At 45.4% G+C, this 23,497-nt stretch overlaps 1 long non-coding RNA gene across 1 annotated transcript; it reads left to right on the top strand.

Moving 5' to 3' along the window:
• The first annotated feature begins 1,814 nt into the window (after positions 1-1,814).
• On the top strand, positions 1,815-16,286 carry LOC133384553 (uncharacterized). The gene is made up of 5 exons (XR_009762625.1): positions 1,815-1,892; positions 7,709-7,931; positions 9,016-9,147; positions 9,716-9,798; positions 15,007-16,286. It is a non-coding gene; the product is annotated as an uncharacterized LOC133384553 (long non-coding RNA).
• The last annotated feature ends 7,211 nt before the right edge of the window (positions 16,287-23,497 follow it).

The raw sequence follows: 23,497 nt of genomic DNA, 5'->3' as shown, positions 1-23,497 counted from the left end.
GTGCAGAGCCTTTTCTGATTCCAGGTACAAGTAGTTCTTGCTTCTTCATGTGACTGTGCTGAGACCAGATAAGAACATGCGACAATCCCTGCTTAACTGGACCAAAGGTCCCTCTAGTTCCCTGTTTGCAACAGCTGCCAACTAGATGGTTCTGAGAAGCTCACACAATAAGAACAATATGTTTACTTATATAAGGGCAATGCTTTTCTAAGGGCCCTTAATCCAACTCTTCCTTTCTGGTAGGTGCTAGGTGCTTGGGGGTCATTTGTCCTTCAGCACCAATAGCCAAAGAGTTAGTAATTACATTCCAGAGAAACAGAAGAGCCAGACTAGGCTTTTCTTAGTATATAATAAAAAGTAAAGCTGTTGTCGTGCATCAGTTTATTTGGCCAACAGCAGGTGGCGCTGTGAATTACAGTATGTGTCAGACTTCTGAGAGCTGCTGGATCAGTGGAGGAGGGAGATGGATATGGAGGCAGGCAGGCAGGTGTAAAGGGAGGGGTGGTTTGGGCAACATGGAAGGGGGTGGCTTTGGCAAGGTGCAAAAGGAGGGGGCAGGCGGGTTTGGTGAGCAATCCCCTGCAACTGGTATACAGAAGCATACTACCTCTGACAGTGGAGAGAGAACATAGCCATCATGGTAAGTAGCCCTTGCTAGTGTTATCATCCTGGAATAAGGCTAAGATGGATCATGGGTACCTGCAGGAATTTATTTGGAGGGAGGGGAGTAAATGATCCAAATAAATACCTGGAGATGCCAGGACTTGAAGCAGGGACGTTTCACATGCAAAGCAGATGCTCTGGCACTGAGCTATGCGCCTTTCCGTTTGTTTTTGGGTTGACACGCAGCAGGCTACTCCCAAACCATAGCTATGCTAAGATCCAAGAGTGTAAATAATGGGTGTTTTCACTCTAGTCTTCTCTAAACCAGCCAGCTCTATTTTGGTACATGTCAGTCATTACTATGGCTTCATTCATTGGCTAGAAACACTGAAAGGTTGGAGTAGGCTAGTTTCCCAGAAAACAAATGGGGAAATCAGAGCCTGCTCATTTTGCCTCATATCTCAGGTTCCAAAAATGCTAGAAACAGACTCCCTTTTTTTAAAAAATAAAAAAATAAAAACTGGGATACTGGAGATTATGGGTGGTATTCAATGCTCATCCTACTCAGGATAGACCCATTGAAGTTAATAGGTGTGACTAATTTAGGTTCATTAATTTCAATGAATCTACTGTGTGTGGGATTTAGCTGATTACAACCCTATGGTACATCTGGAGGAGGGGGGAACTGCCTCTTTGTCCCCCCCCCATGGATGCCCTTTCACCTATTATGTCCGCACACACTTCTTTTGAATGCAGGTAGAGAGCACTAATCTCACCATTCCACTTTTCAACAATTAGTCATACCCAAACAGAACTTGGTGACACAATACATATAACAGAATTAAGAGTGTCTGGAGAAGGGATAGATTCCTGCGATTGTAATTTGTTTTAAATTGTTTTAATATTGACTTTTAAATTCTTGTAGCCTGCCCTGGGACTTTAGGTGAAGGGCAGGCAAGAAATCAAGTTGTTGTTGTTGTTGATGATCATCATCTTCATAATCTTTTATAAGTATGTTCAGGCTGTATCTAAAGACACAGGTGGTTTAGTGGAGGCATAGTTTTTGATGATTTACAGCTAGACACTGTTAACCACACACTAAGCTCTTTATTCAATTAATTATTTGTGAATATTGTTAATTATTTATCATTGTTTGGAAGCTACACTAACTTAAAATATTTAATAATGGAAATCCAACCTTTTTAATTCAAGGCAGAGGTCTGAAGACTTGATGGACTGCCTTCAAGTCGATCCTGACTTATGGCTACCCTACGAATAGGGTTTTCATGGTAAGCGGTATTCAGAGGGGGTTTACCATTGCGTCCCTCTGAGGCTAGTCCTCCCCAGCTGGCTAGGGCCTGCTCAGCTTGCCACAGCTGCACAAGCCAGCCCCTTCCTCGTCCGCAACTGCCAGCTGGGGGGCAAATGGGCTCCTTGGGACTCTGCAGCTTGCCCACGGCTGCACAGGTGGCAGGGCACGTAACCTCTGAGCCACTCACTGTGGGGTGATCTTTGGCTGGCCCTTGACACCCAGGAGACACAAGCGGGGATTTGAACTCACAGACTCTGGACTCCCAGCCAGGCTCTCCTCCCCACTGGGCTATACCAGCTCTGAAGACTTATGATGGTAAAATTGTTGGTGTTTTTGTTGCAATTTTGATTGTATCTGGAGCTGAATTAAATATATATTGTCTTGTTATTCTCACTGTTCCCTCCCCACTGCCCCTGAGATCATTGCCCCTTAACTTGGGAAGGACTTTGCTCTTTCCAAAGGCCAGTTTAGAGCACAGCTCTCACACTGGGTCACAGATAGGGCCAGACCAAAGGGAGGTTTTGCTATCTGAGGAAAAGGGGATGGACCGTAGCTCACTGATAGAGCATCTGCTTTCCATTCAGAAGATTCCTGGTATCTCCAGGTAGGCTCTAAGAAAAAAAAAAGACAACATGATCTGCAACCCTGCTATGCTGCTACCTCTCAGTGCAGACATAACTGAGCTAGATTGGCCAGCCCCAACAAACAGTTGACCGTCTGCAGGCGTACCTGACGTCATTGCGATGTCAGGTGATTGACGGGTGGGCAGCAAAGAGTATGATGAGGCAGAGCAGGGCCAACATGTCAAGAGATCATAGCAGGGATGAACTGAAGGGAGAAACTGCTGAGTTTACAGAGCAGGCAGAAGCCATGGAAGAGAGGACAGCACTTCACAGAAGGCCGCTATATCAGTGGAAGGGAGATTCTTGAAGGAGGAGGAGGAGGAACGTGGGGAAGATAGACTGTGAATAACGTTATTTATTATTGCATTTATATCCCACCTCTCCTCCAAGTAACATACATGGCTCTACAATCCTCACAATGACCCCATGAGGTAGTTTAGGCTGAGAGACAGTAAATGGCCCAAGGCCACCCAGTGAGCTTCATGCCCAAGAGGGGGTTTGAACCCGGGTCTTCCAGGTCCTAGTCCCCTAGTCCAACACTCTAACCACTACACCGTGTCGGCCCTTGCAGGAGATAAGACAACAACCAGACAATCAGATATCATGAAAGGGGATTTCAAAATTCCCGCTGGAAATGCCCCTACGGGCTCTGAAGCCACTAGACCATCCTGCTGAGTCAGAGAAAATAGCTCAGCTGGGATGGCGATGGGGGGTGATGGTGGTGGTAGGATGGCAAACAAGTCCTTGGAAAAGACCTGAACCGTTGCTGATTTAATCTGTGGTTTGTTGACTCGGTTTCCTGCCCCTTCACCTCCTCTTCCTCTGATTTTTTTTCAACCTGAGGTTGCGTTGCCAAACGGGACAGAGGCAGAGAACAGCTGAGATGGGGAGCAGGGATGGGGGGGGCGAGGTTAGGGTGGGGTAGGAATAGAGATAGGCAAACCTGTCAATTTTGCTTTCTCGTATTCCCAATCTTAAGTGCTGTTCTCCAAATTTCCGCATCAGCCTGTGATTTTTTAATATAAAATTTAAAAAGTCCTCATGGACATTCATCATTTTAGTGCCAATTTCTCCTAATATTTTTGGACGCAGTTGGCCTAATACACACATTTTTGCAAAGCATATCTCCTAATATTTATATTTTCCTTGCTATAATAATCTGTATATGTTATTTTCACCAGTAAATGCATTTTTATGCTCACTTCGCATGAGTGCATGAATTTTTTTACACATTATTTGCCTGGGAAAATTCAGAGAAGTGCAAATGTTGAAGGGTGGCTGTGTTTCAGAATGCATACAGTTTCGGAAAGTTCAAATTGGATAGATTCTCCTTTAAATGTGACCTGAATCAAATTTCTCCACCACTTCTTCTGTGCCTCCTTCGTAAGGCAAATGCAGACTTTAGTAGCTGGTGCCTGTTAATGTAATCAAACACATCTAGGGTCAGATACGATCAGTGTACTCAATCGCTGTTTTCTGCCAGGAAGGAAATTGGATGGAAGCCATATCTGGACATTGCATAAAACTGCCTGGAACAGGAAATCAATTGGCTGGAGGGAATTCCTGTCTAGGGAGTTCAGGCAGCACATCTGCCCCCCACCCCCTGCAAATGCTTTGGGCAAGATATAATGTATTTCTGATGTCTGTCTGCCTGATTTTCCTTTGACAAAATCTTCACCAGTAGAACTGTTATGAGGATGGCACTCCAAATGCTGGAGAGAGATTCCCAGCTGTCAGGAGAACATGGTCAGTTCCCATTGATGGAATGTCAATCATATGGTGACCATAACCAATAAGAAAGGCTGGTCAGCTAGCACTGCTACCGTCATTTCTGTTTATTATAATCAGCTGGCTGATGCTTTGAGACTCTGAAAAGCAGGACAGAAGATTAGTGGGTAGCTGGCATAGGTCCATATGTCCTCCCCTTTCTTATTTCAGTCCAAAATCTACATCAGGGGTGGGGAAACATTTTCAGCCCAAGGACCACATTCCCTCCTGGGAAACTTTTTGGGGGCCATATGCTAATGTTGAACTTACAAGATCTGAGCAGGGTGGTTCATGACAGAAGCTCTTGGAGGTCGCTGATTCATAGGGTCGCCATAAGTCGTAGTCGATTTGAAGGCACATAACAGCAACAACACATGCTAATGTGGACGGGGGGGAGGCAAAAGTGCGCAAAGCAGCTAATGTACGTTTTACTTTTGTGCAGTAGACTAGTTTCCACACGCACTCTTCTCTGTCCTCCCTCCAGACAAGCAAGAAGCGTTGCCAGAATTCAAGAGTGCTTAGCACTAACACTCACGCAGGGTATGAAGCAGGGACGGTGAGGGGCGTGGCCTGGGGAGAGTCTCAAGGGCCAGATAGGGCCGGATTCCTTCCCCAGGCCCGTAGGTCTCCATCCTTGTTGCACATGAATGAAAAAGCCTAGCTCCTGCAGGCAGAACCTGTGTTTTATGATCACCCTCTTTAGCACTGACTTATTATGCCTTCCCAAGGTATCCATAAGCCTCTAGAACAAAATTCCTGGCAATGGGCATGTGTGAAGATAACATGTGAAGGCAGGAAGGCTGCCAGGCCTCAGGGTCTGGCCTGAAGTGTCAGGGTTTCCAGCCCCTTCTCGGGATCTCTGGGGAAAGAGTAAAATCTTGGGGCAAAGATCCTGCAGGGAGTGAATCGTCTAATTCCTGCTCGTCTTGATGAGACCTTCTGCTGTCGGGTCTGCTTCCTGGTCCATCAGATTCCACCACCAAAGTCCAGACCCAGCCGGACTCTTCCTTTGACCAGGCACTGGCCACCTCTGCCTCTCGCAGGTGCTGTGAAGCTCCACCCTTGTCCCACCAGGCCCCACTTCTTGCATTCAGGATCTGAGTCAGAGGACGTTTGGCAATCCTAGAAGACAGGGATGGCCTGTTTCCCGTAAGAGGCGTTGGTAGTATCTTTTGCATTTGCCGTTGCCAACCTGGCACCCTCCAGATGTTTTGGACTACAACTCCCATCAGGCCCCGCCAGCTTTATGGTAGTTCTGTATGGTAGTTTTGTTGGATTTTATTGCTGTTTATGTGGTTGCAAACTGCTCTGGAATCTAATTTGGTGATGGGGGGGGGGGTTCTGAACATGTTTTTTTTAAAAAAAGACATCTTCCTCATTTAGCACCTCCAAATAATGTGCAGTGACTGAATGGCCAACTTCGTGTGCTCAGAGGTACCCTTCATTAGAATTTCCACACCCTAGCTTGTGCCGCGGCCTTGAAAATGGAGCCCTGCAGTTCAGCCTTGATAGAAATTCAGGCTTTCCTAATACTTCTCCTTTTAAAAAGTAGCCACAGTTGTGGGGTGCTGTGAGTGTGTGTAAGGTGTGGGCCAGTGTTGTGCTGTCCATTCCCCTGAGAACCAGCCAAAGATGGTGGTGAGGCGCTGTTACTCAGAGATTCAGCTCTAGGGCCACATCCACACCAGACATTTATTCCATTTTAAACAGTCATGGCTTCCCTCAGAGAATCATGGGAAGTGTAGTTTGTGAAGGGTGTAGAGAGTTGTGAGGAAACTGTTATTTCCCTCACAGAGCTCCAGTTCCCAGAATCCTCTAGGAAGTGGGGCTGACTGTTAAACCCCTCTGGCCACTGGAGCTCTGTCAGGGGAACAGGAGTTTCCTCTCAGCACTCTTCACAAACGACACTCCCCAGGATTCTTTGGGGGAAGCCACAACTGTTTAAAGTAGAATAAATGTCTGGTGTGGATGTGGCCTAGGTCTGGCCAAAGGAGAAGAGGCAGAAGTTGGAATGAACTCATGCTGTGGGAGGCAGACAACAGGCCCAGTAGCATCCCCCCTCCAACCCCCCCACCAAAAGGCAGGCCTGGACATGGCCAACACCCCCTCCCCCCAGAGCAGACAAGCAGCAGTAGTGTAGTCACAAATTCAGAAGTGCAGGGTCCCTTCATTATAGTCATCACAACCACACCCCTTCCCCCTTTTTTGCTGCTGGGTTGAGAATGAGATCCTTGGCGACGTCCCTAGGAGTCAATCAGCCTGAAAGGGGAAAGTGTTAGCTACTGAGGAGAGTCTTCTCAGTGGCCGACTCACCTCCTTTCACTCCAATCAGCAGGAAAGGACAAGGAAGCATGTTAGAAGACTCTTCTCACTGGCTGGTACACTCCCCTTTCATGCTGATTGGCTCATAGGATGCTGGAGACATAGGGACCCTGCTCCAAAAAAAGTAAGGGGTCTAAGACCCTCCAAGACCCTGGACGACTACACCCCTGGCAAGCGGTGGGATGACCGAGCCATTGCAAAGCCGTTTCTGCATGGTCCTGTTCACCCCAGAGCCCAGGAGATCCGCCAGCAGCTGGCTGGTTCCAAGAAGGTGGTAAGAACATGAGACAACCCTTGTTGAATCAGGCCAAAGGGGCCCCATCTAGTCCAGCATCCTGTTCTCACAGTGGCCAACCAGATGCCCATGAGAAGCCTACAAGCAGGATCTGAGCGCAACAGCATTCTCCCCTCTTGCGATTCCCAGAAACTGCTATTCAGAGGCATGCTGCTTCCAACAGTGAAGGTACAACACAGCTTTTGTGGCTAGAAGCCCCATGAGTTTGTCTAATCCTCTTTTAAAGCCATCCCAAGTTTGTGGCCATCACTGCCCCTTGTGGGAGCTAATTCCATGGTTTGACTATGCGCTGCGAGAAGGCGGACTTTCTTTTGTCTGTCCTGAATCTTCCAACGTTCGGCTTCGTTGGATGTCCGCAAGTTCTAGTGTTAGGAGAGAGGGAGAAAAGCTTCATTTCCCCCATGCTATGCATAATTTTATGCATCTCAATTGCATCCCCTGTTACTCACTTGCTATCTCCATGCTACCTAATTTTCCTCCATGCACCCTAATTATTTCAGGAGCCAAGCCCGCGCCCCTCTTGTAGAGACAGAGAGTCCTGTCAGGACTGAGGCGAGACTGCTGCCTGCGGCGGTGACCCTCAAAGGTCCAAGGGTGTGAGATCAGGCCCGGAACCTCTCCTCTGAACCTCTCCTCACATGTCATTTTTGTTGGGAGAGGGAGGGCCTGCTGCCAACGTCTCCAGGTGGTGGAGGGGGTCCAGGAACCGCCGTTTATTTTGGTTTCTTACAGCACAATTTTTGCGTCTTGGAACAGTTCCCAATCTGTTCTTCATTATTTCCACAGGTGTCGGTTTCGCAGGTCCCACCTCGGAAGAAGCAGCCCAGGGTGGCAAAGTCGCCTTTGCCTACAGGTGGAAGGAAGAGGAACGTCAACCAGAGTGGCCGGACGCAGCAGAGGGCAAACTTCCTGCCCCCTTAAGTTTAGTTGCACTCAGAATGTATTCAGAGCCCTCCCACAACCCCCACATCCTTTCATTTGAGCTGTATGTGGTTTGGACAAGGCTCTGGTTGGTAGATCTTGGGTTTCTAATTAAAAATAATATCCACAGCTGTTAAAGGTGTAGGAACCCAGTTGGGCAAGGGCTGTAGCTCAGTGGCAGAGCATCTGCTTTGCAGGCAGATGGTCTCAGGTGCAACCACTAGCATCTCCAGGTAGGGCTAGGAACGCCTCCTGTCTGACACAGCAGGGAGCTGCTGCCAGTCAGTGCAGACAATATTGAGCTAGATGGACCAATGCTCTGACTCCGTATAAGGCAGCTTCCCATGTTCTTGATAAAGCTGTGACCCTTTAATCTAATTTAACCGTCTTGTGTCTTCATTCCAGCAGGGGGTGGGGAGAGCAGTGGGGGCTGGGGGCTCCATGTCAGTGGGGCAGCGGAATCTGCTCTGGGTTTTAGTCTGAATTTTCAAGGAGCTGGTCAGGGTGCGAAGTTCCTTGAAATTTCGGTCTAAAACCTGGAGCGGATTCCTCTCCACCCACTGATGTACAGCCATCAGCTGCCAGTTTGGGAGAGGATCTTGTGATCAGATAATTAAAGTGTGTGAGCTGGGAAGACAAAGACCTGTTGTGTTACTGTACATATCAGATGCTTGCAGCCTGGGCTGGGGTGTCCCGTCTAAGGTGAGCTTTAGGAGCGATGAAAAGTTTGCTTGCACTGTGGTGTGTAGTTGGCTTTCATGGGTTTAATTCCAGAATGGAGATCTGATTTCATAAAGTGGAACTTAGGTTAACCCATCTGCCATGTTTCCCAGGAAACGTAAATAGAGCCTGACTCCTGGATCAGGCCAATGGCCCATTTAGTCCAGCCTCCTGTTCTCAGAGTGGCTCATGGGAAGCCCACAAGCAGGACCTGAGCACAGCAACAGCACTCTCCCCACTTGTGATCCCCAGCAACTGCTTCCAACAGTGGAGGGAGAACATTGTATGGAGGAATTAATATCTGTCCATTTCAATTTTTTGCACTTTCTCAGTTTTCCATTTCAGTTCAGTTTTCTACATTCCCACATCAATGTGTGTGTGTGTGTGTTTTTTTTAAAAAATCCTCATGAAAATTTGCCAGCCTTTTGGTGCAAATTTCTCCTAAAATACAGGCTATGGTCTGAAGGCACATGAGGCCAGCTCCCTGCTGAAGCTAAGTAGGGTCAGGTGTGGTCAGTGCCTGGATGGGAGACCGCGTGGGAACCATATGTAAGCTGCCTTGGGTTGCTATCATGAAAAGAAAGGTGGGTTATAAATGTAATAAATAAATAATAATAATCTTTCTGTATGCAGTTTTGCTTAATCCTCACATTTTTGCAATTTCCCCTGATATAATGCATTTTTGTATATTATTTTTACTAATATACAGTATATGTATTCCTATGCACACTTTACCCTAGTATGTGAATTTTTGTACACATTGCTTGGCCGGAGAAAAGCACTGCAAAATTTGGAGAAAGGCAAATTTTGAAGGCTGGCTGTGTTTCAATTTGTATACAGTTTTGGAAAGTTTGAATTAGCCAAGTTCTCCTTTAAGTGCAAATTTCTCCCCCATCCCCAGAACACAGTCCTTGTGGCTAGTAGCAAGTAGCGCTTAGTGGCTCCACGTCAGTGGGGCAGTGGAATCCGCTCCAAATTTTAGTCCAAACTTTCAAGGAGCTGCTCAAGGTCCTGGGCCCCTTGAAAGTTTGGACTAAAAACTGGAGTGGATTCCACTGCCCGACTGACAAGCAGCCACGAGCTGCCACTGCTGAAAGCCAGTGGTAAGCTTATCATTAATTTATTAATGGATTTTTTACCTGAACTGGGCAGAAAGACCAAGAAGAGACCAGCAAAGAGAAGGCAGAAAACGTTCATGGCGGTTGGCGTGGTTGACTGGGATGTAGTCTACAAAGGTGAGACATAGAAGAGACTTTTAAAGCTCTAAATTCTTGAGTTGAATAAGAGCCAAAAAATTCCTCTGCATTTTAAAGATTGAGGTGCACCTTATTTCATAGCACTGTTTAATTATAATACGAATATTAAGTAGCCCTTTTAGAAAATTGGACTTGTATATAGTGGAGCCTGTCTAGACATGAGCACATTCTCTATGGCCCCTTTCACTGCGGACATGTCTGCCTCAAGCGTCTTCATTGTGCAAGCTAAAAGCAGATTCTGAGGCATTTTTGCAGGGAAAACCAAATGAAGCAGGCAGGAAGAGGAGAGTCCATGAGCTGTTTCAATTTGGCAGAAATAGAACATTTCAGGTAATCTGCGTATGCGGCAACACTTTAAAGACTACATTTGTTAAATGTAAAGGGCTTAGATTGTGTAGCTGGCTATCACAGACAACTGTCCATTTGTGGGCAAATGCCAACGAAAATTGCCATTATGTTCTGATTAGTGCAATTCTGAGTGAACCGCTCTGTATGCAGATTAACAAGTCTCACTTTGGATTCTGAATGGTATTGTTGGGAAGGCTGGGGATCCTGTGACCCACCAGAGTTTTTTTTTTACTGCAACTCCCATCAGCCCCAATGAGCACAATCAATGGTCAGGAGTGTTGGGAGTTGTAGTCCAACAACATCTGGGGTGAGGGACACAGGTTCCCCATCCCTGGTTAAGGAGCTGTGCGGTCAATCTTAAGGGACACAATTGGGGATAGCAAAGAGGGAATCATGTAGGCATTATGCAGCCACGAGAGTGGCTGTATGCTACAGCCAGAATGGATTTTTCACATTCCTCAATGTTAAATTGAAAATACCCCCATGCCGTTCTGATGTTTCCCATAAGCTCATTTCAAAACAAAACCTTACAAAACTTATAAAACCAAAACTTCTAAAACTGACAAAATGTTACGAAACTTACAAAACTGACAGAGCTCCAGTGGCCAGACTGGTTTAACAGTCAGCCACTCTGACTGAAGCTCTGTGAGGGGAACAAGGCGTCTCCTAGCAACTCTCAGCACCCTTCACTAACTACACTTCCCAGGATTCTTTGAGAGAAGCCATGACTGTCTAAAGTGAAATAAAAGTCTGGTGTGGGTGTGGATGTGGCCAGGGACAGTTTTGGTTTAAATCTGGGTGGGAGGCTACATGTGCCTGCTGTAGAATAAAAAGGGGGAAACCCTGAAAAGCAATGTTACTGTTCAGTGTTTTCCTTTTGAAAAGTTAGTTAGTTACATAGTTATTCTTTATTTATATCCTGCCATCCTTCCAATACTGGAACTCGTGGCGGCTTCCAGATAAAAGCACATATAATTAAAACATACAGAATCTACATTAAAATAAAATAAAACTACGTCCAATATTAAAACCAATCATACTGCTAGATAAAATGGAATCAAAACCAATTTAAAAATAGTAAAATTCGGCATTGGTAGTGCAGTTCCCAGCAGTCCCAACTTTAGCAACTGTCAGTACCAAAAGCTTGTTGGAATAGGAAAGTCTTTGCTTGATGCCGGAAGGACTGCAGGGAGGAGGTCATTCTTATATCCCTAGGAAGAGCATTCCACAGCCTAGGGGCAGCCACCGAGAAGGCCCTATCCCGCGTCCCCACCAATCATACTTGAGAGGAGGTGGGTACTGAGAGAAGGGCCTCTGCAGGTTCATACAGGGAGATACGGTCTGATAAATAGCCTGGACCTAAGCCGTATAGGGCTTTATAGGTCATCACCAGCACTTTGAATTTTGTTCGGAAACAGACTGGCAGCCAGTGGAGCTTTTTTAACAGGGGGGTAGTATGGTCCCTATAACCCGCCCCAGTTAACAATCTTGCAGCAGCACGTTGAACCAGCTGGAGTTTCCGAACCGTCTTCAGAGGCAGCCCCACGTAGAGCGCGTTACAGTAATCTAAGCGGGATGTAACTAAGGCATGTGTCACCATGGCCAGGTCCGACGGCTTCCCCTCTGCCCAGTACCCACCCACCCAATCTCCTCTCCTCCCCCTTCCTCCCTTTCCTCCTCCTCCCCCTCCCTGCCCCTTCCACATCAGTTTCTCCTAAGCATGATTGCACAGGAGTAAATTCCATTGAACTCAATAAGCATGCAAATGATCAAACCTGCCTTTCTCCTCCCCTCCCCCTTTCTCTCCTCTCCTTCCCCTCCCCCTTCCTTCTTCCTCCTCCCCCATGGGATTTGCCCCATCCCTCCCCTATCCCCTTCTAACCTCCTCCTCCTCTTTCCCCTCCCCTCCCCCTCCACCCACATGGTCAGTTTTACCTATCATAAGCATGATTGTATGGGAGTAAATCCCACTGAACTCAATGAGCATGCAAACGATCAAACCTAACCTACCCTCCTCCTCGCTGACCTCACCTGCCTTTTGCCCCTTCCCTCCCCCTTCCTTTGCCCCTCCCCTTCCAATCCCCTCCTTCCCCCTCCCCCTCCCCCTCCCCCTCCTTCTCCTTTCCTCTCCCTCCCTTCCTCCTCCCCCATGGTCAATTTTACCTATCCTAATCATGATTGCATGGGAGTAAATCCCATTGAACTCAATAGGCATGCAAATGATCAGACCTGCCTTTTCCCTCCTTCCCCTCTCCTCTCCATTCCTCCTTCCTTCCCCTATTCCTTCTTCCTCCTCCCCTGCCCACTCCAGCTGTCCCTCCCACCTCCTGGACAGTTTTACCTATCCTAAGCATGATTGCATGGGAGTAAATCCCACTGAATTCAATAAACATGCAAATGATCAAACCTGCTCTCCTCCTCCCCTCCCCCTCTTCCCTGCTCCCACCCCCTCCTCCCCTCTGCCCTTCCTCCCCTCTCTCCTCCTCCCCTACCTCTGCCCTTCCTCCCCTCTCTCCTCCTCCCCTACCTCTGCCCTTCCTCCTCCCCTTCCCATCTCCTGTGGTCAGTTTCACCTATCCTAAGCATGGTAGCAGGGGAGTAAATCCCACTGAACTTAATAAGCATGCAGATGATCAATCCATTCTCAGCAAACTTGCACAGGATCCCATTTCTTACCTCTCGGATTAAAAAACAGGGAAATTCACTAATAGGCAAAAACCCTTACGGTTTAAGAATGTACCTATAGCCCACAGATATTTCTATCAAACTTTAAAAAGCAGGGAAATTGGGCAGCTATAGCGAATGTACCAGGGGAACAAGAAACCTGATCTCCTCTCTGAGATATTGGACTGCCCTACAAATATGTAAAAATGCAAAAACAATTTGTGTTGGTCTTTCACAGTCCAATCTACTTCCTATGTAGCTTGGGAGAATTTGGTAACGTGCCTCATTGGAGTGGCCAATGCTAATGCAATTTAGACACACACACACAAAAAGCCCATATGTATGGATGCTTGAATCAGGTTTTCACAATAATCAGACCACAAACAGGACATGTATGGATCTCGAGGCCACCAACCAAATATGGAAAACGTGGATTTTGCGGTTAGGTATGGATGGGTCCATGGTCTAAACTCAAGGATATAGGCCAAGGATAACCAATGCTGTGCCCTCCAGCTGTTGTTGGACTACGACTCCCATCATCCCTGACCATTGGCCATGCTGATGGGGCTGATGGGATATGGAGTCCAACAACATCTGGAGGGCACCATGTTGGCTACCTCTGGCCCTTCATGGATTTTAGGAGGAATTTGAAGGCAGGGCCTGGCGGAGATGGGGACAGAAAGAGGTGACATCACAAAGGTGTTTGGGGCAGGAGGTCCTTGAATAAGAACAGAAGAAGTCACTGCTGGATCAGGCCAGTGGTCCATGTAGTCCAGCATCCTGTTCTCACAGTGGCCAACCAGCTGCCCATGGGAAGCCCACAAGCAGGACCTGAGTGCAAGAGCACTCTCCCCTCCTGCAGATACCAGCAACTGGTTTTTGGAAGCACACTGCATCTGACTATGGTGGAAGAGCACAGCCATCATGGCTACTAGCCACTGATGGGCCAGCAAGGGAGAGGCGGCGGAGTTAACCGGCATCGTACTTGGGGAAGCAACTCCTCTCCAGGGCTCAGTCGTCTCAGGCCTGCAGGAAGGCAATTTCAACCTCCCTCTTGGCCTGAAGGTCTCTTGTCATGGCGCAGGTCTGTTAGGTCACAATAGGAAGGTTGAGGGACCCAAGATTCTGCTCACAGCTAGCTGAACTGATATACCCATTTCCATTATGGGGGGTTTCATTGTGGGACAGGGTGTGTGGAAGATCCCAGTGTGGGGTGGGGTGTAGGGCATTCAGTGTGGGGTTTCAGTGTGGGACAGCATGCAAGGGGTCAGTGTGTGCATGTTTCAGTGTGTAGTAGGGGGTTGAGGAGGTTGCAGTGTGGAATGGGGCCAGGGGTTTGCGGTGCAGGGTGCATGTGTGGTTGTGGGGTGTGGTCCCTCCAAGTGGTTTGATTGTTTGACTGGCAGGCTTCTCACAGGGATACATTGCTGCAGTCGCTATCTCTGCACATGATCAACCTCACAGGGGTGTTGTGAGGATAAATACTGGTAGAGAATCATGAACGTGCCAAGAGTTCCAGGGCAGCCACATTCTGACCACTATACCACACTGCTGTCCACCTTGTACAGTGTTGGGAACTGCTGGAAGCTACAGCATGGGGCGGGATTCGGGAGCTTGCATCAGGAAGTACATGGATGCATGGTTGTGAAGGGGTGGTCTCTCCAAATGATTTGACTATTTGGTTAAAAACACATCTCACAGGGTTAAATGGCTGCAGTTGTGTTCTCATGACATGACCTACTTCAAAGGGCTGTTGTGAAGATAAATACTGAAAAAGAATCATGAATATGTCAACAGTTCCAGGGCAGCCCTGTTCCAACCACTATATCACACTGCTCTCCACCTTGTACAATGTTTAGGAAGTGATGAGGAGCTGCAATGTGGGGTGGAGTCTGGGGTTTTGCCATGGGATTACATGAGGTTGTGGGGCAGGGTCCCTCCATGACAGTTTCTTGGGTTTCCAAATGTGTCCATAGCACCCAAAAGGTTGACAAGGGACCCCCAGCTAACCACTGTACCAAATTGTTATATTCCTTAGCCAAATAGGCATTGCACATAACATCCACTAGGTGGCTCCCTCTGCAAGCTTCTTCTTGGGGATCACTCGTGACCCAGTAAGATTGTCTTCCAAGATATAGTCTTTAACAATGGATCCGTCTGAATCTGTATCCACAGCCGATGTACCAGACCATGACTAGGGGCTTGTGGATTTCACAGTCCTGCCCCGTCGCCATTTGCCAATCGCCATGGGACTTTTGTTATGGAAGACGCCTGTGCGTGAATTTGTTTTATGCGGGGAGATCGGCGCACCACGATCAATACACAATCTTGACAGAAAAAGGCTTTGATCCAATGGCATGGGTACCATGACGATTGGAAGTCCTTTATCTGCTGCAGCCTTCATCCGCCTTCACAGCCGTTGTAACACACATTGTTATCCTCCGCCTGTTCTGCCGTTGAGGACTTTCTTGGATCGTTCTTTGGTTCCTCTCCCTTGACCTTACGTTGCATTATCTGCCAGTACTTTATGATTTGACATGGACTTTAATGGGGCAAGAAAGCCTTAAGAACTTTTGAACTCCTGCTCAGAGCTTCACCAAACCAGTGCAGGCTGGTCTTCCTACACAAAGCTATAGAAACTGCATATTAGAGCAAAAAAGACACCTTTGTCAGCCAGAGGCTCAAGCGCTTCTGCAAGATTGTGCCATCACCCTCCCTCCTCTTACATCTGAAAATCAAAGAGCCCTGTACAAAGTACATGGCTTTTTGCACTCTGAAACATAAATAAATGAGAAATCATGCTTTGCTCAGGACTAGCTTGCTCAGGATTTCTTTAGGGTGCCAGCTGCTTCTTCGGGGAGTGGAGAAGCAGTTCCTAGCATGGTTGACAAGTCTGGAGCAAAAAAGGCATGACTGGGAAAAATGTTTGATGGCTGAGGAGAGCATTGATTCCTGGCTTGTTTGCTTGCTTTTGCTCTGGCTCCACTGATACTATTACAGGGACAGTTTGCTGTGCAAAAGAGAGTCCCAGTAGCACAGGGGGATGCCAACTGTTTTGGGGCCTGTAGCCATGTTTGCAAACCAGAGGAACTGCAGTGGGCACAACATGCCACGCTGTAAGCTCCTTTTGCAACCAAATCTGCTGCCTGCCATAGAATGCTTGAAATACGAGCCTAATTTCAACAGAATTTTTAAAATTAGCTTTGAAAGCATCAGTTGTGTGAGTGATACTTTTATTAATCTACTTCTATGTGCGCTCTTCAAATGTGTATTCTCTTTCACTGATGTCAATGAAGTGTTGATTGTAACTGACAGACAGAAAGCAGCTGGGGGGATGAGATGTTGATTGTAAACAGAAGGGGGAAGACACTGACTTGATTATCTGCCTTAATCTGCTCTGCAATGCACTTGAAAATGAAAATGAAATGGACTGCCTTCTGTAAACAGGCAATAATTACAGAGTTCACAATAAAGACTGATACCAATGGAGACTTGCGAATAAATATTGATTATAATATCAGTAATTCTCTGCAAAGTAAAAAATATCATAGGAGATTGGAAAAATGAAAAGATAGCGAACTGATTCCTTTTTTCTCCGCTAAGGATCACTAGGGGTCCAGATTTTGACTGGACATCAGTAAAAATCTTCCTAACTGTTAGAGCCATACGACAATGGAGCAAATGACCTAGACAGGTAGTGGGCTCTCCAACACTGGAGGCATTCAAGAGGCAGCTGGACAGCCACTTGTCGGGAATGCTTTGATTTGGATTCCTGCATTGAGCAGGGGGTTGGACTTGATGGCCTTATAGGCCCCTTCCAACTCTACTATTCTATGGTTCACACTGAAAAACAAAATGTAAAAAAGGCGAAGATTCCATCCCTACCTCAGGCATGGCTCCAACTTGGAAGTCTTTAAAAGAGAGCTAGACAAATTCATGGAGTATAAAAGTACCAATGGGCACTAGCCACAATGTCCATGTTCTACCTCCACTGCTGGAGGCAGCATGCCTCTGAATGCCAGTTGCTGGATATCACAAGTGGGGAGAGCGCTTTTGGTTTAAGGTTTATTAAACTTACACATCACTTCCCAATAAAAAAAGTTCCAAAGCAATTTACATAGCAAAAGTAAAAATACAATAATAAAATCATTTACAACATATGAAAACCAGATCCCAGTGTACAATATCATATCTATGGTGCTGCCCGTATGCTTGGGGAATAAAAACCAGAACCAAATACTTGCACTCATGTCCTTCTTGAGGGCTTCCCATAGGTATCTCGTCGGCCACTTTGAAAATAGGATGCTGGACTCGATGGGCCTTTGGCCTGATCTAGCAGGGCTCTTTGTTAACTCCAGCCAATTAGCTCAAAGGAACAACAGTCAAAGGGAGCAGGCAGTCATGCTTTTCCATCTTCAGAATCTTATGCTGTTTGGGGATATAATTTGAGAAGTGCTTGCTTCTGATTAGAGGAGGTGTCATAGAACTTCTGCAGACAGGGCAGCTCCCTGTAATTTCTCAAGGCTCTTATGTTTCTGTGGCAAACTTGCAGCATAAAATTACCGGATCAAAACAAAATTTTCCACTTGGGATTTCGCCTTTGGAGCAGTATCCCACTCTGCAGTTATGGTGTGGAGGGCCACAGCCTGGCTTCTCATCTTGAATCGTTCCTGCAGAGAAGGAAAAGTGGCTTACAATAACTCATGCCATTCAGGCAGCAGCCCATGCCATTGGCTCGGAATGAGTTGTGAACAGGAAGAAATAAACGCTAGAAGAGCCTCTGAATGGGTCTGTTGCAGCAAAAGCAACAAAGCTTCTTAAAGACGAACAAGTTTACGGTAGGCAACAGCCTACTTCACAGGAAACATGGATGGTGATTTTTTTAAAAAAAATATATATTTCATTTATATTCCCCCTTGCCTCCAAGGAGTTCATGGTGGCAGATTCTTAAAGATTCTTAAAGAGGAACAAGTTTCATAGACAACAGCATGCTTCACAAGATACGTGGACAGTGAAAATGTATTTATTTCTTTACTTAATTTACATTCCCCCCTTTCCTCCAAGGAGCCCAAGGTGTCATATATGGTTCTCCTCCGTCTCCATTTTATCTTCACAACAACCCTGTGAGGTGGGTTGGGCTGTGACTGGCCCAAGGTCACCCAGCAAGCTTCACGGCTGAGTGGGAGTTTGAACTGTTGTCTGCTAGGTCTTAGTCCGATACTCTAACCACTAGGGGATAGAGGAGACATGCAATTTTGTTAACATTTTAATGAGAAACTACCTAATTCACATTTCTCAAACCCATATATGAGCCAAAACATAGCTATCCTTCATAATTCACACTTATCTGAGTTTTGTGATGCTGTTATCTAACCAAACAACTGGTACAAACATGTATATATTAGGGAAAATGTGCACCACAATAGTAAAGAGCACATATTAGTGAAAATAACATGCAAAATGCATTATACAAGGTACAATTGGTTGCAAGCATGAGTATTGTAATCAAAACTGCATACAAATTGTGTTTCTTAGGAGAAATTCGCACTAAAATGATGAAGAATTTTCATAAGGATTTTTTTAAAAAAAGAAATGGCAAATTGCTGTGGAAATGCAGGAAAATGTATTTAAGATGAGAAAAAATCGGCAGATTTGTCCATCCCAAATCTACACATCCCAGGTCTATTGAGGAAGGGAGTGGGAAACAGTTTAGCAAAACGAGAAAATAAAGGAATAAACATAATCAGTTGCAGTAAACAAGATACTTCATGAGGAATTATCATTTTTATTATCCATCATCATTATCCACTAATGAAGACTGCAGTTGGTCCGAGGCACTTTCCCAAAATTGCATTCTTCAACTGAGCTACAAATCTATCTTTATATGTTTGATTAATGCGAGTGTTGATCTTGTAAGGGTCTGCTTGAGTAAACTGAATGATACCTACTTCCAACTGTAGTTACATGAAATTCTGTCTGCTATTATAAAGGTGGCTGGCTTTATTATTATATTATTGATTTTCTTTTCTCCAATTTACCTTGTTTAAAAATAAGGTTGATTTTTTAAAAACTTGATATTTATTTTGTTGTTGTTGTTCAAGCCTAGGGGATACCTTGTTCGGTCTACTATGTTTGCTATGATTTCTCTTGTATTTTTTTGGAATTCATTTTTGTATGCAATGTTTAAACTAAATGCTGATACTAAAGAGGATGGTCTGTTCAGTTATCAATCATATTTTATAGATTGTGTAGTGCTCTTGTTGTTGTATTTGCTGTTTAAGATGTTTAACTTATGTTGTACGTCGCTTAGAGTTTCATTTAAATATAAGTGGTATATAAATTGTCTAAATAAATAAATAATATTCCTCCCCTGTCTTGTACATACCTTTCTTCCTTCTCTTTTCCAGCCTTTCACATATTGGAGGGGAAATGTCTGCAGCAGAAGTTCCCTCAAGCATTTTAGAACCCTAATTATGCAGGGAGCTTTGTAGTAAAGAACCTGTTTTCTATGCAGAATATTTCAGATTCAGTTCCTCGCCTGAAATCCTGGAGGGCTGCTGGTAGTTGACGTCAACAGTACTGAGTGAGATGAACTAACAGCCTCCAGACTCAGTAAAAGGCAGGATCCTATGTCCCTGTCCACCTCCACAGGTGCAGAAGGATCTCTGGTGTAGATGCTTATTATACTACAACTGTGTGTGTGTGGGGGGGGGTGTAGAGCATGGTGTACAGATGGAGGCGGGGCATCTCATGTGACTATGTACCTATCCGTGGCCATATCACCTCCCATCAACATAAGCCTGGATGCATTCCAGGGGAGTCAGTTTTGCCTGTTGTCACATGACAACTGACAAGTCGCTGAGGGATGAAAGATCAAAACTGTCAGGCATGTATGCCAACCCACCCTTGGACAATTGCCTTAACCTCATTTGGGGAGTGCTACATCTCAAGGACATTTTGGAAGTTCTTACCTGGAGCCGCAAGAGCCACGGAGACAAGATAAACCAGCAGCAGCAGCAACAGAGCCATCTTCATTGTGGCAATCGAGCAAACTTGGGCCATGGATGTGAGCTTGAAACGGGGAAATGCAAAATGATAAGCTTCTGTATTTGTTAAGAGCTGCTTGCTAGAAGGTATGAGAGAGAAGGATCCCGCATCAATGAATAGTGCTCCTGTTTTCCCCTCCTTGTGGGTCACTGTGACCCAGAGGGGAGTCCTGGAGCCCTGCAGGAGGGCAGCCCAAAATGTAGCCTCAAACCGCATTTGCCTGCTTATTCATACAAATGTAAGGTGTGTCACTTTCAATAGTCTGAGATCACTTTGTTCCAGAGGCCAAATACTTGTCCCCTTAGCTCAGGTCTCAGCTGCACTCAGGGAAGATGACAAATGGGATTTCGAAAGCCACAGAACAAAGATCTGGCATAAGGTTGCCTGCCTACTTTTCTCAGGATGATCTTTATGTTGGAACACAAACATCATCAGCGCCTTTCAAATTGGGTGCTTCAGGACTTCCACAATAGAAGGCAGGTCTCTCTAATCTCAAAGGACAGCATCAATAACTGTTTTACCAGCATCTGTATCTTGTAGCCCATTAATAAAGATATCCTTCTAGAAACTTCATCTGAGGTCTGAGGCACTTCCGGGCTGTTGTTGTTTTCTGGTGGGATTCCATCACATACTGGCAAATCCAGGTTGCAAAAGGAAAGTTGAAATGGTGCTCTTGCACAATAAACCCACTTCCCCAAAAAAGATTGGACTTCTTGGGATAACGAAAGTGTCAGGAAAATACACCGGAAAGTGTGGGATAACACTTGGTCTACACTTTAGGTTCATCCATATGGTGCTACTTGCATCCCTTTGAAATTCGTATGATTTACATGACGTTGCAAGCAAGCAGAAGCTATCTCGCAGTTTCCCCCTTTAAATCCATATCATTCTAATCCTATTGTAATGTGAAAAGGAAAGGAAAACCTGTCTCAGTTTTGCTGTGCTCCTCATTGTAGGCGCTTTGCTTTGATTTTTTTTTAGTGGGCGGGCTCTCTTATGCCCCATCATCCGCTCCCTCTCTTTGCCACCCACAAAAGTTGCTGCAGCCACTGCCTACTTTGCCTTTCACTCACCCCCCCAATCAGTTTCATATAGTTTTGTGTCAATTGCACCCCAATGCCTAGAGGCATGCAATTGACAAGAACAGTGAAACTGACAAAAAACCCTCCCTTTCTCTATCATCATCATCATCATCATCATTATTTAATTAATTTGTATCCCGCCCTTCCTCCCAGCAGGAGCCCAGGGCTGCAAACAAAGCGCTAAAAACACTTTAAAACACTTAAAATACATTAAAACAAAACAGCGTTAAAAACATTAAAAAAACTTTTAAAAAGGGTTAAAAACATTATTAAAAAACATATTAAGCAATTGTAACACAGATGCAGACTGGGATAGATCTGAACCTAAAAGGCTAGTTGAAAGAGGAAAGTCTTCAAAAGGCTCCGAAAAGATAGCAGAGATGGCGCCATTAGCGCTCCATTAGCAATGTCAATACTCTCGAGGGGGTGAACATGTAAAATTGGGACCGGGGCCACAAGGAAACAGCAATACTAAACCTTTCCAGAGGAACTCCTACTTGTGTGAATGTAAAACAGCGGATTGGAAGCTACCATTGAGCAAGAAATGTGGACCTTGAAAAGCTATTGCAATGGTAAAAGCAGCTTCTTTAGTACGAAGTCAGGCTCCTGTGTGGATAAGCCCATTGTCTAACCTTCCTGTAAACAAATCAGAAGAAATGCTCAGTATATAGCCGATGTTTTCTAACCTCCCATAAATAAATCAGAAGGAATGCTGAATAAATAGCTGATGGCGTCTAACCTTTCTGCAAACAAATCAGAATGAATGTTCAATAAATAACTGACATCATCTGTTCTCCCCACAAACAAATCAGGATGAATGCTCAATACAGGTTGACTGGAATTGTGTCCACTGTGTTCTGGAGTCAGTTGATAATGGTGAAAATCTTGTTCTCTGTTTCTGCTTGTCTCCTGCAACATGCAGACACAGAGGAGTATTAAGCATGTTATGCGGCACACCCTTGGCTAGTACCCCACATGAGAACAAATTAGGTCCCTCAAGCATGAAGTCTACTGACCCTTGTTCCAGAAGATATCCTAGGATCCTCTGCCATGTGCATTAGTTCCATGAGCCAAAGGCGTGCATGCCTGAGCACATAAGTTAATGAAGAAAAGGTTCTCTGAAGGAAGAACATCTGAAACCCACTATCATAACTATTTATGAGTATTGCTAATTATTCAGGCAGATCTTCATATTGTTTCAGACTCCCGCAAACAACAGCAAAATTCAGAGCATTTTTTTCCAGCTTTGGTTTTCTTCTGAGGATGGGAGATGTTTGGTTCCTTTTGAAGATGGAAGATATTTGGTGTCTTTTCCCAACAAACTATATTGACTCACTTTTCTCCTCTACGTCTGGTTGTTATTAAGCCCTTTCACATTTAAGTTTTTTTAAAAAATGTAACTTCATTCATATTTATTAAATATATTGTTATGGGTTTGGGGTTGAGATAGGTAATTTCTATGAGTCCCCTTCCAGCCTCTGATTTGGAGACTTGCACCTGGGGGTGAGAAACCCACTCTGCTGGTCAGATGAGTTTCTTTTGTTAATCTAATAGAGTGGCCAGGTGGGTTAACGGGTCTATTGGGTGCCCATCAACTGGTGAATGGGCCAGGGAGATCCTTTTGCCATTGAAACTCTTCAGGAGAGCCTCCCCCCTCCTCCTGGGGCTGAGGAGAGGCTTGTGTAGTGAGTTGAGTCTGAGAAAGGCTGGGAACTGGAGTCAGGCAGAGAGACTGGCTCTCTGCACCATGGCTTTGGGGTGCCTCCTGTAACCCTGATGGACAAGCTGGATATTGGACTGCTGATGCCTTGAACCCTCCATCCTAAGCTCAGGTTGGAATGTGTGTAAACAAACAAACCATATTTCATAAAGACACCATAGTCTCCACTGACCTTCTTTCCAAGGAAACCAAACCCTGAGCAAGTGCAGGGACCCTTGGAAATCCCACTGCTCAGAGATTGGGGAGGCGCACAACAATATATTGTAATTGCCTACTCACAGGATTTCCCTGGCTTTCCCTGTCTCTCCTGCTTCCACATGCCAGGCAAACTTTCCAGTATATAGTACATTATAATCTTTTAGAAGAGGCCTGTTTTAAGCTGTAAATTATAACAGTAAGAACTCATGCTTTTCTTATATTTTTATATAAACTCTAAATTGATCGGTTGTTTATTGATGTTCTACATTTTTTTTGCACACTTCTAAGCTGCTCTGAATATTTAGTATTATAGGAAAGCAGATTCAGTGTTGACTAAATAAATCCGTAACAATTAAACCTTGGGTCAACTCACTGACTTGTAGAATTGCAGGGAAGCTGCCCCCAGTTTGCACCAGAGTAAGGACAATACAGGCATCTGTCAAGGATAGTCAAAAGGGAAACAATGCAAGGGCAAAAGTACATTTTTATTAGGGAGGGAATGTAACTTTTAGCAAGGGTAATTCATAACTGGAAAAAGGGGAGCAGAGGAATCCTCTTTCCTTTTTGGGATCTCTTTGGCTTGCCAGTGTGCATCTCCTCACTACATCACTTCATCCCG

The sequence above is a fragment of the Rhineura floridana genome, chromosome 4 (genome assembly GCF_030035675.1).
Source record: "Rhineura floridana isolate rRhiFlo1 chromosome 4, rRhiFlo1.hap2, whole genome shotgun sequence".
Lineage (NCBI taxonomy): Eukaryota > Metazoa > Chordata > Lepidosauria > Squamata > Rhineuridae > Rhineura > Rhineura floridana.
This window is presented reverse-complemented; position numbering and strand designations above follow the sequence as displayed.